The sequence below is a fragment of the Callospermophilus lateralis genome, chromosome 11 (assembly GCF_048772815.1).
Source record: "Callospermophilus lateralis isolate mCalLat2 chromosome 11, mCalLat2.hap1, whole genome shotgun sequence".
NCBI lineage: Eukaryota > Metazoa > Chordata > Mammalia > Rodentia > Sciuridae > Callospermophilus > Callospermophilus lateralis.
This window is the reverse complement of record NC_135315.1, coordinates 115649251-115663930: the sequence shown is the minus strand read 5'-3', so window position 1 is coordinate 115663930 and position 14680 is coordinate 115649251. Positions and strand designations below refer to the sequence as shown.

At 35.5% G+C, this 14680-nt stretch overlaps 1 protein-coding gene across 1 annotated transcript in view; it reads right to left on the bottom strand.

Annotated features, from left to right (window-relative positions):
• LOC143410775 (zinc finger homeobox protein 4-like) overlaps positions 1-14680 on the bottom strand; it is a 133275-nt gene that overhangs the window by 115449 nt on the left and 3146 nt on the right.

Here is a 14680-nt window from a genome sequence, read left to right as displayed (position 1 = left end):
TCAAAGACTACACAGTATGATTTTAAATTAGTATGATGCTATCTTTATCGCTATAAATATATATTTGAGTAGAATTTAAAGCACACTGAACTTTTTATTGCAAATCCTCAATTTATGTAGACATAGAAACTACAATGAAAAGGTCCAAACATCTTAACAGGGAGAATACACTGCAAATGAACCAGTGATACTCAGCATTTCAGGGCCAAACCCCTGCTGTTTAGCCATGGTAGTTATAAAACCAGACTAATGAAAGCTGCAAAAATTATAATTAATTTTCATTCTAAAGAAATCACTCTGCTCTAATCAACTGCCTATCAAACGTCAGTGCAAATTATGCTAAAGAAAAAAAATCACTAGGCCAGGTTTACAGAGTAAAATTTTCTTTATCCTGTATTAGAATAAGGAACGCCTGCATGGGAATTACTTTTAATGAACAACAAATTACAATTACTAAACTAAATGAACCATCTGCCTTTTTTTGTTTGTTTTCACATCCTCGCTGGTGTAGAATGCATTGTCAGCTTAATTCCTATTCAAAATGGCAGACTGCCTCATCACCAGACTCTCACGTCCATAACATTTTAATAAAAAATCTGTAACAGATGTTTTCAATTTTAAGAAGAGGACAAGTATGTTTTATAAATATGTTCTAAACATTAAAGGCTGGCGTTTATAATAATAAGGTACATGCATTTTGCAGACTGGAGCATTGGGATGACTAAGTACCCCTAAGCCCTAAATTAGCACATAAAGTATTCATAGACCAATACCAATAAAAACAAGTCCTGATGTACTTTATTAAACATTTCATTCAAGTAAATGTGTTTTTGTCTCTATCTTCTAATAGGTGATCATTTGTTTCAAAGGGGCATGCATGAGGACATTCAATAATGACATCTATTATCAAACCTTTACTGAAAGGTTTAAAGTGGTTAGCTGGATACATCATTTGGCATCGGCATGAATCATTAAAAATGGAAAATCAGTCTCTTATCATCATGTGTCTCATATTAGCTGGGCTTTCCCTGCTGAGATTTGGGGACCATGATACTGTAAAACCCTTGGAAGATTGACTTTTATCAGGGCCATTTACGGAAGAGAAATTCAGATCTGGGCATGATATTAAAAAGCAAATGAATAATATCTTAATATAATACAAAAGAAATATTTTCTAAATTAAATGGATATTTTCTTTATACTGCTATTCATGGCAGTTACAAGTAGCATTGACTCAAAACTGCAATGAGAACATGTTTAAAATAGTTCTTTAACATCCGTTATTAATTTTTTTTTCTTCCTTTAAATGGAAGGTATTATCCTGACAGTCCCTGGGGCTCTGGGCCTTTATTGATCCACTGAGCATGCTCAGCACAGGTGGGGCATTGTGAGTCTGTCTACTGCCAGTGTATCCCAGCCCGGATTCAGCTCTAAGCGACACAGGAGAGAAGCTCAGCTTTCATATTCCACCAGTCCTTGGTTTCTATGCAGACATGACTAAAAGCGGGGCGAGTTTTTCTAGGAAAACTATGCTTGTTTATTCTTGAGGAGTAAAATGGTTTACACCCCTATCTTCTTCTGCTTTTTCTAACATTGTTTCTCTTTCATTTTAATTTAATAGCTCTGTACAATGCTATTTACCCCCTCTGACAATCACTAGAAATCCAGATTCCTTTCTGCAATTAAAAAAAATACAAAAGTCAATTGTATTAGATTATTCCATGAGCTAGACATAGACAGGATATATGATTCAGTCCTCTCCACAGGCTGGATGAATCTATGTCTACATAGTCTCTGCTTTAAGTGGATATTTAACTATCATCTGTACTGAGAACTGAAATATGCTGCATTAGGAAAGCAGCTTGCACGCCAGGGTCCACTCAATGGAATGGTGTCTGCTTTGAAGATTATTTTAATCTCCCCCTACCCTTATTCTGAAAGGAAAGAATGAAGAAAATGACAGCTCCATTATTAGAAATGCAGTTTCAGAAACAAAGTAATGCAAAATTCTCCAAAGGTGTACTACTGAGGCAAAACCACAGTTTTTAAAAGCCCTTCTCTAGTTTTGCAATTGCATTTTATGATATAAAGTCATGGTTTAAAAATAAAGTTTTTCAAATTTACCATTTATATTGCACTTTGATCAATGGAAACACTAGAAGGCATTTCCATTGTGTTTTATTTCCTTCATTTTACTCTACAGTTATGGCCAATTTAGAAGCCAGTTGTAACCTTTGCTTTCTGTAATAACTCCAAAGGAATGTTTAGCTTTAGATAAAAATTATTTTCAATAAATAAAATACATTATATTTCTGACATAGCTGTTTCATTAATTTTAACTACATTTTCAAGTTATAAAATATTATAAATATTAAAAATTCAACAATTAATACTCCATTAACACATACACCCTTAAATATCCTATAACACAGATTGCTCTCCTAAAAAGCAAAACAGTTTTGAAACAAGTTAATTTACCTGAATCTGCCTGTGTTAACCTGTTAATACAAATGATACACATAATTATACATTTATTTAAAAAACTGGCCTCATAACAAAATATGTGAGAAACAAAAATTGTATATGAATATTAGAAACAATGACCATAAATTTTACTCCTTACAAAAAATTTAATTGTGATTGTGGCACCTATAAGTATTTATAAAGTAAAAGTTTTGACATTCCATTCCAAGAGTGCTAGCTGAAATTATTAAGTCCAGTGTGGTCAATGTTTATTCTTTTGATTTATGAGTGTATATGAATACCTATTTTGTTATATATTGAGAGTGAATTGTTCTACTTTACTGATCCTGAAAATATAAACCAATGTACTTATTTACTTTTGAAACTCAGTAATCTTTTATTTATATACTTGTAAGGAAATTTTTGTTCACATTCACATATCAGGAACTGAATAAGAAAGGAGAGCAGCTCCCTTATTCACTCCTGCCCTGGCATATACTGGTTTTCCAAATGGCAGGATCACAGTTTTCTGTTCTAAGAAAATAGATGTATACAGTTACATTGACCCAACTATAAGCTGGCAGGAAACAACCATATCCAAACTGAGTCAGACCACGGGCTTCTCTCCCCTCCTTCTACCTCCAATCTTGACATTGTCCTACCCAAATCCTATGAGACTCAGTCCAAACACTACCCTCTTCCTGTTTTGCCCAGTTAGTCAGAGCCTCTTCCACTTATAAAAGGTCTTACTACTTTGTAATCCTTTCTCTAGACAGTTGTTCTGAATTTTGCACAGTCTTCAAATCTTATGAGTTGTGGACACACTCATCAGGGGGAAAAATGGATCTTCTTGCATACACTCTGGGAGTGTTCTTCACGCATTTCTGAAGCTCAGTATGGAACTCCTAAGTATCTGTGGGCTCCAGACTGGTAAAATCAGTCTTTGGAGCACCTTCACAGTGGAGAACAATAATAAGTGCACAGCCTCCAGGCAAACAAGTCTGGGTTCACATTTTGGCTCTCGAACTCTCTATATGATCCTGGGAAAGGCACCTGACTTTGCTATACTGCAATTGCTAATCTGTACAATTGCTCATGTCCCACTGGTCTGTAGAGAAGACAGAAGATGACAAAGGACATAAAACATTCATTGTTGAATAGAATCTTAGTTATGTTGTAGGTGCCTTATATATGTTGTATTAGTCATTTGTATATATTCTACCATCCCCAAGACAAAGACCATGTGATAATTAATATATAGTGTACCCCAGAGTTAGTTTAAAAAGTAGTTTTAGTAGCATATTACTGGGGCAAAACTCTTAAAATACCTTACAGTTTTTTGAAACAGCATATGACCAAAGTTTGCAAAATCAACACATTTGCTTCGGAACTGTAAACTCCTCGGCCATTATCTCTTTGTTCATGTGGTCACAAAGCATTCCACTGGCCACAACTAAAGCAGTTCCTTCTCTTTAAAAATAATACAGATGGACTTCTTTGGGGGATGGTTTAATATTGCCTGTCTGCCAGGAAGGAGACTCCTCAAGGTCTCCTTTGTCCTGACTATTCCAAGATGAATTATTTTTTCCAGAATCTTCTAACTCAATTATTCCAGAGGTAAATTACTTTTTATTAACAAACAGAAAAACAAACAAACACCAAGTTCTCCTTTGTTGCTTTGAAATGTGTTCTCTCCAGCTACACAGAAGGATCTTTCCATCTTTCTAATGCACAGCACAAAGATGCACATGGCCTAGCTTCACGTCCCTTCATTATTTCATAGACTTCAGTAAATTCTGCTCCTATGCTTCTCCTTTTGAGATTTATTAATACCAGCTTTTAGTCATCTGTAAACCCATCCATGCTAGCCACAAGCATTCCTCTTACCCTGGTCTGGAGCTTTTCAATCTGTTATATGTCTTTTGGGGTGAAAGGTACACGTCTATAATAGTTCTGTTTTGTTCATGCTGATGCAATAGAATTTTATAACATACAACAAAGTACTGGAATCTCAGCAACAGCATATGTAAAATCATGTCAGGAGAAAAGGGCAAATTCCAGGACCACTGTAAGAGGCAGTCTAAGAGGCCCCATCCTTGAGCCATCTGTCCCATGGGAGTACTTTTCCAATTAATTTGAATAATATGTCACCTAAATTGAAAAACAGAAATCATCTTTGCTCTCCAAAACCATGAAAATTAGACATTTTGTACAAAAGTAAGTAAAAGGAGGTTTGTTAATTAAAGATTTAGCAGAATCATTTTAAGTCACAACTGCCATTTCACAAGCTTCTCTCCACTCCCTAACAAACAAAAACAATATTATTAGAGCAGGGCCATTGTCTCAGCTTTAATCCCATCAATTTACTCTTGGGTTTATTTAAAGTTTTAGGAACAACTCAGCTTCAAAGCAGAGGGCACACACCACATTTCTCCTCTTGTCATGTGAATGCTGGCTACCATTACAATTGCAGTAAAACTGAAGGGCAGGGAATGTGTTAAAAAACAGAAAGTGCTTTCAAAAATCCTGCCTAGCAATCTTTTTATTGTGATTTCATTTGCTCTGCTAAATTTTTTGATAAAAATTAATGTTGCTGAATCAAACTCTTTAAGAGCCACTAACAAAAGCAATGTCAGGAGGAAGGTTGATGCACCAATGCTCTCCCATTAAATTATCTCCGACCTTGAAATATTACCATAGGCAATGAGGTCATATTCATCATCACAAGAGTATTTGGAGGTCAAGTCTCTCAAATAAAACTTACATTTTTCTAGTACCTGGTCTATTCCAGCGTATCAGGGATTACTGCTAGCTGTCTAATCCTGCTGAGCCTCAGGGAGGAACGTTCTATTGTATTTGAAATCATGGTCAGGAAAGAACAGAAGGTTAAATGGGTGCCTTGCTCTGTAATCAAATATCACAGGCACTACTTATCTATTCAATGAACAATTGATGTAGAAAATCAATTAGGAACCAAATAGCTTCTCAGGAATTTTTACCCAGAAAGAGGTAAGATTGTTTTTAGAAATGAGTTTATTTGATATGTTTTATGGTTGAATACTAGAAATTGTGGCATTTCAGAAATTGTTTTAGTGGTTCCTACAATATGTCCTGCTCATGATCTAGAGTGTCCAAGCTATGCACTTACAAAATCAGGAGCATTTCAAGAATGATACCACACTCCAGGATAGCTGGTGGAATCACCGAATATGGTACAGCCACTCAATCAACCCACACAAAATGCTGTTAAAGCTGAAGAAAAGTTCTAAACAGTAATGCAAATATATATTATTATGTCTACTTAAACAATTTGCTTTCTCTGAAATGCATTCCTTCAACAGTACACCATCTTCACTGAAAATATGGTAAGCATTGAAAAAAGCAAAAAAAAAAAAAAAAAAAAAAAGGTAGATGCAGCCCCTGGGGCACTTTGTTCCCAGCAGGAAGAGACTCCTTTTGGTGGGCTAAAGGTTAACACCCTTGTCTCACAACCCCCATCCTCTACCTGTCATTCTGAGTAGATGTCACAGTTCATGCACACAGACAAACAGGCTGACCTGACCAGTTCGTTTGACCTTGGACAGGCCTAAGATCAAATCTGGTTATTAATATTGGGGCAGTCAAAATGTAATCTTCCAGACACTGGAGAAGTGAGCTAGAAATTATGCAGTAGACACCCCTGTCAGTCAGAGGCATCATGATGCTAAGCATTAAAATGTTCATCTGGACCCAAGGAGGAAGTCAAGATAAACTTTCTTTTTTTTTTGTTCTGTGAATGCTATTGAAAGAAATTTGCTCAGGGTCTTTATATACCCAACTTATCTGTCCTCACACTTTCAATTATTTTTGGACTCTGCTTTATCAGAGTTCTTATAAGGTAATCCATTTGCAGGCTAAGGCAAATATAATTGGAAAAATATTGCCCTTTCATAGTCAAGGAAGATATTTTACAAATGGGATGAAATACTTTTAATACTCTTATTGTAGTTCAATATGCATATAATTTTAACCATAGATTCTCATTCTCTGTAATTGTTATTTCTTATAACTTCCTCTCAGAATACTTCCCTAACTTGCACTCAGAATATATCTATACTATAGGCTAAAATGGAGAAATATGAAATATTATTGAAATGCTTAGGCAAACACAAAAGGTGCAACAGAAATAAATGCACGATTATCTCAACCCACTACTAAAATTTAAAAGAGAATTTAATCTAATATCCCTTCCAGACTTTTCCCTATCATTACAATGTTCCCGAGTTACAGGCCTCTTCCTGAGATACTCATGTGTCTATGATAATATCCACATTAACGATTTGGCTAAAATATCTAATGTACAGAATATCGGTATTTCCAGTAAAAAATGTATTTTTGAAAGACATCATCAACTTTTCACTTAAATTCAGACCGAAAATAACACAACTCAAGAAAAACATCCTTGAATTTTAGATTTTTTTTTTTTTTTGGCCTGCATGACAAATGTGATTTTTACAAAGTTGTAATTTTTTTTAAAAAGGATCTCATCTCTTGATTTTGGTTATCTGCTAATTACCCTAAATTCTTTTCTTAAAAATGGTATCTGGATTAAAGTACATACAGTACATTTTTTTGCATAATTAACTATTGGTTCTAGCTCTCCTAAAGGTACATTGAAAGTCTTCACACCCTGGGCAGGGAGACTTTATATGGAATGTAGAATTATGTTACAATATACTACCCCACTCATTCAACCTCCTGGTATTTTATATCAGTTGCTTCCTCAAGCAACACAAATCCACTAATGCTTTAATTTGTGACACTGCTAACTGGTATTAACAGATTATGACTATGAAATATCCTTGGTTTGGTACTGGCTCAGGAGGTTGATACATTTGTCACAGAAGAGCAAAATGTTTTAAGTCACATACACATACAATAACATACTATGTCTCTTACTTAAGCACAAACCTCAAAAAAGTTTAGTTGACTTACGTATGTTCATTAAACATTACCCTAAAATAATCAAGATGCTCTGCACATACCCCAAGCAAGGCAAAATACTTCCATCCTTCATTTTCATGTATGTTTCAGTTGACAATGATCAGTAAGTGATCAAGCCCATTGAATTATTTGTAAAATCTTGAAATAACTAAATTAATTTCTTTTAATCAAATCATTCAGTTGTTTTATTAGTCTAATTTTTTTTCAATCTGTAAGGGAGAGATGCTTTGGGCATTTTGTACAGCACCAACTATATTGCCAGTAAGACTCAGATAGAGTTTGGCACTGGCACTTTAAAGTAGATTCATATTTTTAAAAATAGCTCTTATGATCAGTACAGAGCAGAAGGATTATTTCAAGTTGATATATTGAAGTGGTACTTCTTTAAGAAACATAAAAAGACAGAAGTTTTAACTTACAAGTAGTTTAGTGCAATTTGCTTTTCCAGGGTTATGTCATATGACAGTGTAGCTTCTGTTGCTCATGAGATTGGGCATCATATTCACATGCTGCTCTCTCTTAGCACTGGTTGTTTAAGTAGATGCCAGTGCACCTGTAATACATTGTGTTGTGGTTTAGATATTAGGTGTACCCCAAACACTCATGCATGAGATAATGCAAGAGGGTTTAGAGGTGAAATGATTGGGTTATGAGAATATTAATCCAAACAGTGGATTAATTCCCTGATGGAGATTAACTGGGTAGAAACTGAAGGCAGGTGGGGTGTAGCTGGAAGAGGTTGGTCATTGGGCCATGCCTTTAGGATTTATATTTTGTAGTGGCGTGTGAAGTCTCTCTCCCTCGGCTTCCCTTTACCACATTCTTCTGCCCTGATGTTCTGCCTCACCTGGACCCCCAGGGAATAGAGGTGGCTGTTTATCAACTGAGACTTCTGAAACTAAATAAACTGTGCCTCTACTAACTGTTCTTGTCAGGTCTTTTAGTCACAGCAGTGAAAAATCTGGGTAAAACAGATGGTATACTTGGGAGAAAAGTACAGGATATCATTTTTAAATTATCAAATTACAGCACATGCAATACACAGTTCTCTTTCATAAACAGGATAAAATAGGGTACATACTTGTATCTATAAACATAGTTATATCTCTCCATGCAGATCTACACATCTTATGCCTGTCCATTTATATCTGCATCTACACACACACATGTACGGAGAATGTGCATTGTATGAAGCAAATCTCCCAAATCAAACCTCAGAATTTGCCTTTCTAGAATAGCAAGAAATTTTTCAAACTGCAGAATCATCACAATAGGCACAAAGGAATATGCAACCCAGCAGGCCTGTGGAAGTTGGCTCTCCTGAGACCTATAAGACTCCCGTTCCAAAACTAGTCTATATTCCTGCTGCCTGGGGACTTGTTCATGAACAAGGAAAGTGGTTTTCTGTAACCACGATGAGACAAAGCATGATTCCAAAAATTTCCCGAAATGATATTCCTATAAAATTCAGTCCAGCAGCTTTGGATCTTTACCCATTTCTGGAATCAGAAAATGGTTTCTTGGCTGACTGCTGACTTAAGTGCCAGACCTTCAACAAAAAAAGAGCTGTTTTATACAGAAAGGTTTTTCATGCAAAGGCTTGCTATTTTTCCCAACTGCAGGGGGATCTGTACATCAAAATATGTCAGACTCTTTTCTTTTGAGCCAAAACAATTCACAAGACAGAAGGCAACAACTTCAATGGCTTACTTGGATAGAGTATGCAGCATTGCAAAACCCTAGCAAAACCCTTAGCCTGTGATAGGGAGATTCCCAGAAAGACCAAGAGACAGTTTTCTGAACTGTGAGGAACAAAGGCTAATGGATCTGAGATTAGTGTGACCACCATTTTCACCATCTTGTGGAGTCTCCAAATAGGTAAGAGATCTTTGATATCTTCTAGTCCAGTAGTTTCCAAATTTAGCTAAATCTCACATATCTTTGAATAAAGAAATACCTGAAAATGTATTGACAGAGGTTGTAACCTTGGAATTAGTATGTTTTTAAAATTCCATTAGGGGATCTAATGGACATCTCATCTAACCTTCCACGTTATATACACATCTGCCAACTGGATACAGTATCATTTCTAGAATGCCTTTTCACAGAAACATTTCATGACCCCAAAAAAGTTTGAAAGCATTTGCTCTCTGATACAATCTCAGTGGTAGTTTTTGGTTTTGTTTTTTTGTTTTCTCTAGGCCCAATACCAAGTGAAGTCAACTAGATTCGGCCCCTATCTACCTTTCTAAATATCTAAATACAGAGTATCATTTGAATTCTTCACTTTCCTACAAAATTAAAGGAAGAGTTCAAATTATACAAATCTCAAGGTACTAATAATACAAATAAATGTTCCAAATCAAAAGTGCTAATTAAATTACTTCTTCACAATAGTAAAAAAACACTTTTTTCCTTAGCATATAAATATATGCTTCATGTTTATCTGTCTCTTCCACTAAGTCATACAATCCACAGGAACAAAGTCTGTTTCTGTCTTTTTGATGCTATACTCTTATTTGATATTACAGTGTCTGATATAGTAAGCTCTCAATGAGCAAGTGAATTAAATGAGTGATCAAATAGGTAAGCAGAAAGGAGGTTAAGACATGTAGTCTAGTTATTTCTGCATAAAGGATTTTTACCCCAATTTCTGATTAGGAATAATAATAATAATAATAATAATAATAATAATAATAGTAATAAACACATGAGCATCTGTTAAAGCACTAAACAGAACAATTGCACTAACCCAGCAATGTGATATATATGTAACTCCATCAGACATTTAAGGTGAGATCCTTGTTAAAGTTCAGTGTAGATTCAGTTCTAAGAATCCAGAAGTGATTGAGTTTAAAGAAGATCTCAAAGACCTTTAAGTTGATGCTCATTTTCTAATTTACTGATAACTCAGAACCCATTTTCTAGATGAAAAAACAAAACAAAACTGTGGTATCATCTCAAAGGCAAACGTTAAAGTAGTATCAGCTACAGAAGCTTTAAACATCCCCTTTTCAGCTGTGAGCTCCACTTACTATAACTCATTTGCAAATTCACACTTGGCAGACTTGAAAACTGATTTCTAAAAGTGTAATACACAGTTCCTTTTCTGTAGACAAACTTCTAAGGAAAGAATGAAGATTGAAGTAAAGGCACATAAAAGGAAACACAAATAGTTATTTTCTACGAACTACATTCACCCCTTTTCAAGTTGATGAATATGGCTGTGTTCCTCTTCAAAGAAAATTTCAATTGAAGGCCAATGGCAGAGATAAAGTTAAGAATGGCTTTTCAGGAATGACAGGTCCTAGATATAATAGTGTAACCAAGTGTACTTATAGAAATTTAAAAAAAGTACCTTTCCAATAATAAAATGCAGAAGTTATCTCCAAGTACAAAATGCAATGCCAATAGAATAGATGTGCTGACAAGACATGAGTAATATTTTCCACATATAAGAAAAGCTTTCATCTCAGAATACTTTTTTCAAAGCTATTTTTGTGCCTTAATTAAGATCCACAGCTTTTCCTGACGTGTGAGCTGGCAGTTATGCTTTGGCTACTCTCTACTCCCAAGCTGGTTCCTGCTTTAGCAAGCGCCTGTGGCCTCTCAGGATGCATATCATGTTTACATTGAAGATACTCTCTCCAGCCTGTGCCAGATAGGAGAATTCCAAATCGATATTTAGGCCAGCCTAGCCCCTTCACACATCCACACCTCCTCAGACCAGGGGAGGTGACACCAGGACTATCTCAGGTGGAATATGCACTTCGTAGACACAAACTGATGTCTCTGATCTACACGGAAGCACAGGAGCAAAGTGGGACAGACCAGACAGTGGTTGTGCTCTCCAATCCTACTTACTACATGAGCAATGACATTCCCTACACTTTCCACCAAGACAACAATTTCCTGTACCTGTGTGGATTCCAAGAGCCTGATAGCATTCTGGTCCTTCAGAGCCTGCCTGATAAGGAGTTACCATCACATAAGACCATGCTTTTTGTGCCTCGGAGAGACCCTAGTCGAGAACTTTGGGATGGTCCTTGATCTGGCACGGATGGAGCAATAGCTCTAACTGGAGTCGATGAAGCCTATACACTAAAAGAATTTCAACATCTAGTACCAAAGCTGAAAGGTAACAAATGGGAGTAGAGGTAAAGTTACAGGCCAGGTTGGAATTAAGACCCTTCCTTGCCTACAGGATTTTAACTTTTCTAAAATAATTACCATAGAAGCATTTCCTCTGAGTGCTGTGAAGGAGACATAAGTGTTCTCCAGAAAACTGAGCTACTTTAAAGACTTCATCCATTTGTTAAATCTTGACTAAGTCATTCTTTAACAAAGGCTGTTAATTGGGGCTGGGGTTGTGGCTCAGTGGTAGAGCGCTCGCCTTGCACATGCAAGGCCCTGAGTTCGATCCTCAGCACCATAAATAAATAAATAAATAAAGGTATTGTGTATGGCTTAAAAAAAAAAGATCCACAGAACTCACTGGATTGTTTTTTTTTTTTTCCATTTACTAATTTATTAACTAAGGCATAGAAATGCTCACCAAAAATCACATAAAGAGGGAAAAAGTCAGTTGGATAACTGAAGAAACAAAATACCTGACTTTCTTTTAAACTTTCCTTTAGTTACAGAGGGAAATGGGGGAATGTTTGTCTAGAGATTTCACTGTCTTTTTTCTGAGACAAAACTCCATACACTCCCTCTCAATCCACCCCTAATCTATTAATAATGGAGGGTATCAAAATTGAAATAGGCCTTGACCATGCTTATTAAGCCCATAGACATAAATGCTGAACTAGGCAGCCATTAGTTCAATTTCACTGTGTTTTACACTCAAGAAAGCCACTCCAGAGAACCTTTTAGCATGAGCTAATATGGGAGCTTATCATGTTTTCTTGCATAATTTCCTCTTAATTTATTTTCATGGTAAACAGAAAGAAGAAATTATGCAATGGTAATGTTCTAACAGTAGAAACACTGGCAGCTCAACTTCTGACCTCACCCTATATCAACAGGCCTTACAAAATTGAAAACTTCAAGTAAGTTTGTAAATTGTTTACATCAAATAAAATTATGCCTGAAATAGCTAGGGAAAATATTCAGACTCTTTTATGTTGATTATTATTTCAGATATAAGAAACATATATTTATATTTCATACCCATGAAAAGAAAAAAAAATCCCTCCATTTAAAAAGAAAAGCACTAAGAAATACTTCAATTATCCATATCATCACCACTGTAAAAAGATTCACTAATAGGGCTGAGGCTGTAGCTCAGTGCCAGAGCACTTGCCTAGAATGTGTGAAGCACTGGGTTCAATCCTTAGCACCACATAAAACTGAAATAAATAAAATAAAGGCATGCGTCCATCTACAACTACAAAAATAATTTTAAAAAAAGATTCACAAATATTGCATGGATGGAGAGGTAAAGGTAAAAAAGACAGAAGACTTTAATGTTACTGTGAATTATTTTTCAAAAAATGAGACAATGCCTTTAGTAATATAGAAACACACAGCTACTCTATATCAAAATCTACTGGGTTGGAATCTAATTATTTTTCCCAAAATACTAAAGAAAATCTAAATATTAATTCTCTAGATGACAGGGGAAAAAATGCTAAAATGTGTTTTAAACTAAAGATGTCCCTACAAACTGTGGATTTCAGAAAGACTATAAACAGAGATAAGCCACGAGGGAAAAAGAAAGCTTAGAGAAAAAGTATACATTTTCTTCTAAAAAAAATGGTGTGCTCACTGAGGACAGGATCAGCATCTACTGCCTTTGTGGCTGTGCTATTCACCTTTGGGATCCAGCACAGGGCACTTTTAACCAATGAGAACAGATGAACACTTTTCTAACTAGAACATCAACCTAACAAAATGTATTTTAGAAGATTTAAGGTATCACAAAATGTACCAATTTTTCATTCTACAAATGCAGAAAACTCAGGCAATACTTTTAAAGAACATAGTATGAATTAAACAAATGTTTAATATTTAGATACCAAAAAGAGCTCAAACCTACTTACATATTGCTATGGGTGATTTTTCTAATTGGCCATCCCTCAGTACTCCCGTTCTACTCCCAAAGTCCCTAAATCTCTATCTACTTTCTCATTATTTCTTTTCTTCCTTGTAGGTGATAACTGGTCTTTCTCAAAGATCAACTATTCCATTTGCACCCTTATTTCCACCCTCTTGTGTGGCAGAGGCCCTTCCTTTCTAGGTATACCACTCCATTCTGTGCCTCCTCTTTGTTTAATTGTCCTGTTTGACACTGTGGGTACTGAGTTCAGACTGAGGAGTTCAAATCCTGACTAGGTCATCACTGTAACCAGTCATGTGACCTTGGACAATTAAGTTTTCATTGCCTCATCTTCTAAATGGGCATAATAATAGTACCTAAAAGGGTTGCTTGGGAATTAAATGAGGTAATATATCTAGAGAACTTAGGATATTATCTAGCTACCACCAAATAAGTGCTCAGTAAATGCTGATCTCAATGTACTCACTGAGATAATAGATCAGTGGGAAGCAGAAGATGAATAAGAAGAATTTGTAAATGATAAAAAGAATTGAGATATTCCTTAAAGGAAAGCAGAAAAGGAATTGTTTGGTAAAAAATAAGAAATGACTAGCAGTGAAGAGAATCCAACTGATGTTAGTAATTGTCAATCTAATAATTCTTCTAGATACATCCCAAGAGAAATGAAACACATGTCCACACAAAACCTCGTATACAAATGTTCATAACATCATTATCTATAGTAGCCAAAAAGTGAAAACAACCCAAACATCCAATTAATGGGGGATGAATAAAATGCATTATATCTGTATACCAAATTCAGTAATATCAAAGAATGAAGTACTGATACATGCTACAGCACAGATTAACTTTAAAACATTATGCCAACTGAGAGAAGCCAATCAAAAAGGATTCTATATACTAAGATTGCATCTATATTAAATGTCCAGAATAGTCAAATCTATAGAGACAGAAAGCAATTAGCAGTTGCCTAGGGCCATGGTGGGGTTGGGGATGGTTGTGGGCAACTAAAATGGTACATGACTTCTTTGGGAGATGATAAAAATATTCCCAAATTGATTGTCATAATGGTTGCATAATTGTTTAAAAATCACTGAATTGCACCTTAAATGGATGAATTGCATGATATATGAATTTTATGCCAATCAAGTTGTTACTAACAGAAAAGCAGCA